Source organism: Malus sylvestris, chromosome 13 (assembly GCF_916048215.2).
Source record: "Malus sylvestris chromosome 13, drMalSylv7.2, whole genome shotgun sequence".
Lineage (NCBI taxonomy): Eukaryota > Viridiplantae > Streptophyta > Magnoliopsida > Rosales > Rosaceae > Malus > Malus sylvestris.
The window spans coordinates 35,381,103-35,389,479 of record NC_062272.1 but is presented as its reverse complement, the minus strand read 5'-3'; positions in this window follow the sequence as shown (position 1 = coordinate 35,389,479).

Sequence of the window (8,377 nt, the reverse complement as noted above, 5' to 3'; positions counted from 1 at the left end):
CTTTAATGAAGTTTTTCAATTTGTTGAAATTTTTGGGTTCTAGTTGTAATTACATGAAGTAGTGAACTTTTGTGTTTTTACAAAGTGAGCTCAAAAGTTTAAGTTTTGCAACATAGCCCAAAAGTTGAGGTTATTGCATTTTGGCCCAAATTAGGTTGAGAACAAAATGGTTTTGTCTCTTTAAATGAGAATTGAATTTTCATTTCATTTAGCTCCATTTAAATCAATTATGTGGAAACAAAAACCAAATGAAAAATGTTGCATTCAAGTTTAATTAGTTAAAGCGTTAATTAATTAAAGGGTGATTATGAACCTAAGCCTATTATAATTGAGCTATGTGAAAGGCCGTCTCAAATTTGTTTGAACCATGGGAATGTGTAGATTAGATTTTGGTTGTAATTTGATATGATCAAATGTTGTAAAAGAGCATAAGCTCTTCTTTACTTTAAAGTAATTTGTTTTGATCAAATGTTGTAAAAGAGCATAAGCTCTTCTTTACTTTAAAGTACTCATTTTCCTGTTTTATTTGATATGCATGAAATTGGAATAGTTGGGTCCAACGCCCAATAAGAAAAACACGCCTTAATATGATTAAACGCGTAACTAAAATCAATCACCATCCCTAGACCGAGATTCAACACTAGGCTCGTGTTGGATCTAATCAAAGGTTCATAGTCATCCTAAGGCCCTAAGGCAACTATATAGTCCATCAATGAATGCAAACCTCAGGTTTGTAGTATCATATACTCTTGCTTTAAAAACCGTTTTATAAGCATAGTGGGAGTATTATATACAACTAAAAACAATCAAATGGACCAATAGTTGTAATAGGACCAAAATTGTTTTAATAAGATTAAAATGTATATTTATATGTGATGAGACCTAAAACCCTCAACCAAACCATTATTAAGTTGATAAGCGTGAGAGTGCTTTGAACACTCTTTCGTGGCCTTCCACTGTGGTAGGCTCCGATCATTTGTGACTCGTACACCGACTTCACCCTATCATGGGGGAGTACAAAATGCGTGCTTACACTCAGGATGAATCCTATACGCATACATGATGTTGTGAAGGTAGGCAACGAGAATGATCAACATCATATCATTGTGAGGTTGTTCTTGAACCCCTACCCGAACTTGCATGGTGGGAATGACTTAACTAAGTGCAATGGAGCCAACATCATATCATTGTGAGGCTTCATTCTCTAGAGGCCAAATAAGATGGGTACTTGCAAGAGATGGAAATGAGTAAGTGTACTCTCTCATTATTATTGATGCTAGCCAACATCATATCATTGTGAGGTGGGCTTGGTAATGATGAGTCTCCCATACCCTACTAAGAGTTTCCTCCAAAACTCTCGAATTCCGATGAGGGATATGGAATTTGCCAAAAATAGTGGGTGGCGCTATTTGATTTAAAGACCCGAATCAAATGGCTTAAAATCAATCAATTTATATTTGTTATGTATTTGTTTACCAATATATTTGCAAACGCTATCCAAAACTTGACTAAGAAAAGTTGAATGCTTTAGTTTCCGAACTTGGTACCACAATCCCAAAGATTGTCTTAAATGGATTGTATATGTACCTAAGTAGTCTAAATCCTCACAATCTTCCTATTGATAATGTATCATTGGAAGAACATGTTAGATAAGTCTATCATAAAGAGGACAACACTTTTAATGTCATAGTTCTTCACTTACAAATCGTTGTATGAAGAAATAAGAGTTGCTTTGAACAACCCTTAGCTAATGCAAACACTTGTGCTTATTTCTTTGTTAAATGAACAAAGAACTTGAGAAGAAAGCACAAGGGCATGGACACTTTATGTGCCATGATTCTTCACTAACAAATTGTTGTATGAAGAAATGAGAGTTGCCTTGAACAACTCTTGAAAGTTTGTAATTATGTTTAGAACATAATGGTTGGTTGACAAAAATAGTCCATCAACATGGACTTATGATGATTTTGAATCATTGAGTGTTGAAGTGTTAAACCACTTCTAGAAACGGAAACTAGGCAAGGACTTCACCTTTGTGTCCCTATCCAAATGGTTCACTAAGTTTATTGTAAACTATATAGTGAACAATAACCACACACTCTCCAAATCGTTTGATGTGTATAACACAATTGAAATAAGTTTCAAGAGAGATAGTGGGAGTTTAGGGACCATGACTATTGTAGTCAAAAGGAGAAGTCAAATGAAGAAAGCGAAATAAACTCCAAGGGAACAAACTTTCTTTATGAAAGGATGGACATTGGAAGGGGTATTTGCAAGAAATGTCTTGCAAGTGTCAAGAACACACCTTTCGAAGGTGTTGTAAATTGTTCTTGAAAAGTTCAAAACAGTTGGTTCTTCTACTTGAATGCTTGATTCCATATTAGTAACTATGTTTTACAATCGTTGTAAAAGTGTGGCTAATAAAAAGTAGAAGATTAATGAGAGAAGAGAAAGTACTTCACATTCGGAACGTGAATCAAATGTAGATCTCTGCGAAAGAAGATGGTACTTACTTCCTCATATGAACTACCAAAGAAATTGGAAAAACCAAAGATTGTCTTTACATTCCAATTTTAAGGAACTTAATTCCATCACTATAAGGGATGGATGAATGTTTTGTTTGACAAAACATTGTTCTTTATTAATGAATGATTAGATTATTGTAATCTAATTAATTATCTCTATAGTAGAGATGATATGGCAGTGTTAACTGTTTAGAATATAACGATGCTTAAAACCCAAAAGGTTGCAAGGTAGTGACTAATCCCAACTGAGTTGTGATACCTCAAAAACATAAAATACGAGTTGGTCATAGATGGATGCTTTGGATCGTTAGATCCGGATCCAATACCTTCTTATTAAAATTGTATAGAGGCGAAATGTTCGAATCTTTATTCTTTTGGAAAGAAGAAAGAATCACAAAGTTGTTGAGGTTAATTCACTTAGATGTTAGTGGCACTTGTCCACAACATAATACTACTCATGTTGTATGACATTCACAGAAGATCACTCTCGGTTGGACTATAGTTTATTTTGAATAAACACAAGTCCGAATACTTTGCAAAAGGTTTCAAAGAATTCAAGAAATGTAAGTTGATGAGTAAGACGTCTAAAGTATTTGCCTCCTTAGATTTGATCCAAGGAAAGATAACACTTTAGAATAGTTTCCTTGAAAAATATCAAGGAAAGAAGCATCAAAAGATAATGGATTTCTCCATTAGGAGAAGAATGAACTTGAATAAGATTTAGTTTGTTGGATGTTATCAATTACCCATATATAGCATATATGCTTCTAAGACAATATGATTGTCAATTAGAAGATCTTCCAAAATTTTCATGACTCCATAAGATGTAGTTGGAAAGAAAGACAAATCTTAATCATGTTAAGATTTGGGGTTGTGTGCTAATAAGCAATATTTGTTTGAGAATTATCTTGTGGACATCCTTAAATTAACCTTTGGATATCACTTCTATAAACCAACTAACAAATGTTGTTTTGTTGGGTAGTTCATTGTAATCCTACACTAGGATTTGTCTAAGATAGAGCAAATGAACGAGGGATAGAACTCAAAGAATGGGTTCTTTGAGAAAGAAGATAGTGATCAACAAATATAACAACCTAGTTCCTATACCACAAGCTCCAAGGTAGTCGAGAAGGATTTATAAACCGTCTCAGTTGAATGGTTTGAACTTTATGACTATGTCATAGAGTTACACCTCTTAATTCAAAAGAAATAAGAATGAAAATCCTTATGACTACATTGAGTGTATATACGATATATACTCAAGGAAATGGTAAAGTACCATTTGACCCGAAATAATGAAACCTCCATAGCTAATTGGTAGCTTAAGGTGACTACAATTAAAGAGATTGGTTGACTTGGAAGAAACCATCTTTAACGTAGTCTTGGTTTCAATTAATTCGAAGATTGCTAGCTACAACTAAATGGTGATTCAATGTTTGGACATAATATGGGTTTCTGAAACCATTATTAAGATAGTCTTGATAATATATGTCTAAAACTATGAATCACAAGACATGTAAGTTGTAGAGATCCAACCATCATGGATCTTAGCAAGCTAGTGGGAGTTATAAGCGTCTTATGAGAGAAAGATCAAATCAATTGATTTCTCATAAAGATGAAAATTAATCTTTTGTTTACTAAGTTTACAAAAGATTAGTGGGAGTTAATCATATTTCTAAAATTGAATATATATGATATATTAATTTTGGAAATGAAAAGAATACTTCTTCGTTAAAGTTATGACTTTAAGCATTCTATAACGATAGAATGTATATGGGAGATATAGTCTAAATACATGGGATAGAAATCTATAATGATATATTTCAAGATATAATTGGATTATATTAATCCCTAATAATAGACAAAAAGATGCTAGGAAGTTTCTCATATGATGATAAACTTCAATAAGAAGAACAACTCTAGTAAGACTAGGAGGTAGCTCTTCTCAAAGGGAACGTACCCTTTGACTCCCAAAGAAATAATGCGTAAATAGAATCCTTTATGCATACGTAGAAAGGTGATTTATGTATTTCATATTGTATGAAAACATTGATATGAGTTGTACCTAGAAAGGTACAAGACGATATCAGTGCAAGCCCAGGATCAGAACCATGGCAACTGTCAAGTGAGTCCTTGAGTATTTAAGAAATATTAAAGGATAGATTCCTCAAAGAATGAGGAAGAATTAGAGTAACGAAATGGAAGTGTAAATGTATTAGATTATGAATCTAATCCATCACTGGATGTTTCTTCATTATGAATGAAGAGATAATCAGATATCTCTTTATTATGACTAAAAGAGATATTTGGATGGAAACATTAAAACTAATGACTTTAGTGTGTTCCATTGTGAATGCAAAATATATTGCCATATAGAAGCTTACAACAATGTTGTTTGGATGGGAAAGTTCATTTATGAACTCTCTATCCGGTTCCAACCAGAAAGTGTCTCTAGTGTACCGACACTACGACACTAATGGGGCAATAGCTCAAGCCAGGGAATCAAGGTCTCATCACGATCCGAACTCAAATGAGAGACTGAACCACATGATTGAGAATCATGTATAATGATGACGTCGTTATTCTCAAGGTTGCTTCTATGGATAACATATAGATATCCATTGTCCAGGCCTACTACTCAGCCATTTTTGAAATGACTACAGAAGAGGTATCATCACTGATGACCAAGCTGATTGGCTCTAGTGCAAGTGGGAGATTGTTGGAAATGTGCCCTAAAACCAATCATATGATGATACTTTACGGACATTTCACATGTTAAACTAATCTAGTTTAATATCAAGGGCATAGATTATTGTTTTAAGCCGTCTCATATAAATGTTATATGCTTAAACGATAAGTCCAAGGAATATGTAATTAGGAGAATGTAATTTAAACAAGTTAGATTTATGAGACCATTCTCTTTCGATACATATCCTAAACGTTCCTGATCATAGGATTGCCAATTGGGCATTGACAGTCTGTTAAGATCAGTATGTGCTATGTCTTCTCTTAGTGAGAGTGACTGGTCTCGAGTCATTAGTGTGATTGACACCAAGATAAGCATGTAGGTGCTCAATAACGAATGAGTCCACTGAACACGATCAACGAGGAGTTCTCATACTCATGTCACATGAGAACTCATGGTTGGGATAATGCAAAGTAGTCCTTTGACCTGAGGCATCATAGTTGTCTTGTGGTTAGGTCCTTGATCTTTGATTATGTCAAAGTCACTCCATTCGCGGGTGTCCAAAACATAGTTGGGGTTAAGCCACTTAGCCATGGAGGTAAGTGAATGCGCAACAAGGGATCTCTAACCTTCAAACCGTTTGAGGGAGAATACTCTATGATATGATTAAGAATCTCTGGCCAGAGTATGAATGAGATTTTGGAAGTCGTTCCAAATCACATTCAAGATAATCATATAAGTAAATGAATCACATTGAATAGTAGACATGAATAAACTATGAAACCAAACAATGTGGTCAAGAGTATTGTATTAGAGAAAGACCATATTGCATTGTAATCCTAAACTGAATAGGTTCTCCACCTCTTCTGATTAGGTTGGGTAACCATGATATGCTGCTAGGTGTCACTTATGGTTTGTGGAAGCCCGAAACGTGTATAAACACTAAAGGGAGAATTGAAAGTAAGTTTCAATTCACAATCGATTTGAAAGAGTTTTAATTGTCCACTGCCTCGCTAAAAGGAACCTAATGGATCGTACACCATGTAAGGTAGAGATTGAAGAAACCACGGAGATGAGTAAGAATAATTAAATGGTTTAATTATTTATGGCAAGGATTAATTAATATGTTAATTAATCAAACGAATAAGTTCGTTAAAGACCTCGGGATAGTATTGGACTTTAAGGCCCAATGGGCTTCGAACGTCAAGTCCATTGACTTAAGTTGTATGACAACTTAATGAATAATGACTCACAAAGGCCCAAATAGCCCAATAATACCCTAAGGCCGGCCATTTAGAGGAAGGGTAGTGAACTTGCTTTAATTACAAGTTTGCCACTCCAATGAATAAAGGTATAAATATGACTTTATAGCCAAAATTCATTTCGGGTTTTTTGAGGAAATTGGAGAGAACACAAAGCTCTCCTTTCTCTCTAAAAAGGCCAGCCACCCTTGGAGGGATTAACTAGTAATCTTTCTCCTCCAAGGTCATTCATCTCTTCTTCACATCTTACCTTGGTGTGGAGACTTAGAGGTTCTCAATTTTGGGAACTTGGAGAAACCTATTCTTCCATCCAAATCCATGGATCTAAGAAGCAAGGAATGAAGGCCCTATCTCTTGGGTGATTATCCTTTGCTTTTGCAAAGAGGAATCTACAAAGGTATAAATTTCTCAACTCACTTAATTTTGAGTTGAGTCTTGGTTCACCTAACTACTAGGCTTTGAATTTCATGGTTAATGTTTTGTTTTTAAGTGCATACAAGCATGATTCCGCCTTTAATTTATTAATTGCATGCTATAGATGTTGCTTAAATGAACATGTTTTTTACAAAATTTCCTTCATTGACCTGCTGGTCTAGGCTGCTCTTTTATGTTCTCTACTCATCGATGCCACTACGGGGGTGCATATGGTTCATTCCTAGCAGGCGAGGGAATTCTTCGCAGGCTGCCGGTTGAACTCGTGCCAGATTGAGTAACTGCTTCTCTTCGTCCATCGTGTTGCCAACTCCAATGTGAGTTGGAGGATGCTCCTTGCAAACTTAGCCGCGAATGAACACTCTTCTTGGAAGGTTGTTCGTGTTGATTATCGGAGTATGGTTCTAACCGTGAATGTATGCTCGCTGGTGTGCCTAGTCGAGAGTGCACTTCTAATTTTTAACTAATAAAAATTGGACCTTAGATCGATTTTTAAGAGCACTCAAGCACCATGGAGCTAATAAAAAAATATGTCGATACTAGGTAACGGATAACAGATTTTAATCATCACCCGATTCAGCTGTCTGTAATAGATATATAGCCTCAATGTTCCGTCTTTCTTCTTCACGAACAAGACTAGAACTCCCTAAGGAGAAGTGCTGGGCTGAATAAACTCCTTATCAACAAGTTCTTGCAACTAGATTTTTAATTCTCTTAACTTTGCAGGAGCCATACGATAAGGTGCTAGAGAAATAAGGTTAATACCTGGAAGTAGGTCGACGGTGAACTCCACTTCACGATCTGGTGGTAAGCCAAGTAAATCATCGAAAAAAACATCAAAAAAATGTTTGACTACTAGAACATCTTCCACACATGCATGAATATCTTCAGTCATCACTACATGAGCTAAGTAGCCTTGACAACCCTTTCTCAACATTCGTTTCGCCCTCATGCAGATATTACTCTGTGTTTCAGACCACTATGTTCGCCGACGAAAGTTACAATAGGCATGTATGGTTGATGGATAACAACAATTTTCTGGCAATAATTCAACATGGCATAATTGTAATCTAACCAATCCATGCCCAAGATAACATCAAAGTCAACAATATCAAAGGGCACGAGATTAGCTGGCATTATTACATTCTTAATAAGAACGAGACATCCTCAATACTCCTAACTAAGATAACAAATTTCACCTCTAGGCATTGAGAACTCCAAATTGTAACCGAATAGAGTAGGGTGAGGTTTGGTATTTTAAGCAAACATATGAGAAATAATGGAGTGAGTATCACCCGAGTCAATTAAAATTCTAGCAAAGTGGCCTAGAACATTCAACAAACCTATGATTAAGTTGGGATTACACTGAGCATCCCACATCATTGTTTCGACCCATTGTTTCGCTAGGAAATTCCCTTGTCGCTGCATAGCATGAAAAGTCTTTTCAACATGCTCAAACCAAGCCTCGGGTC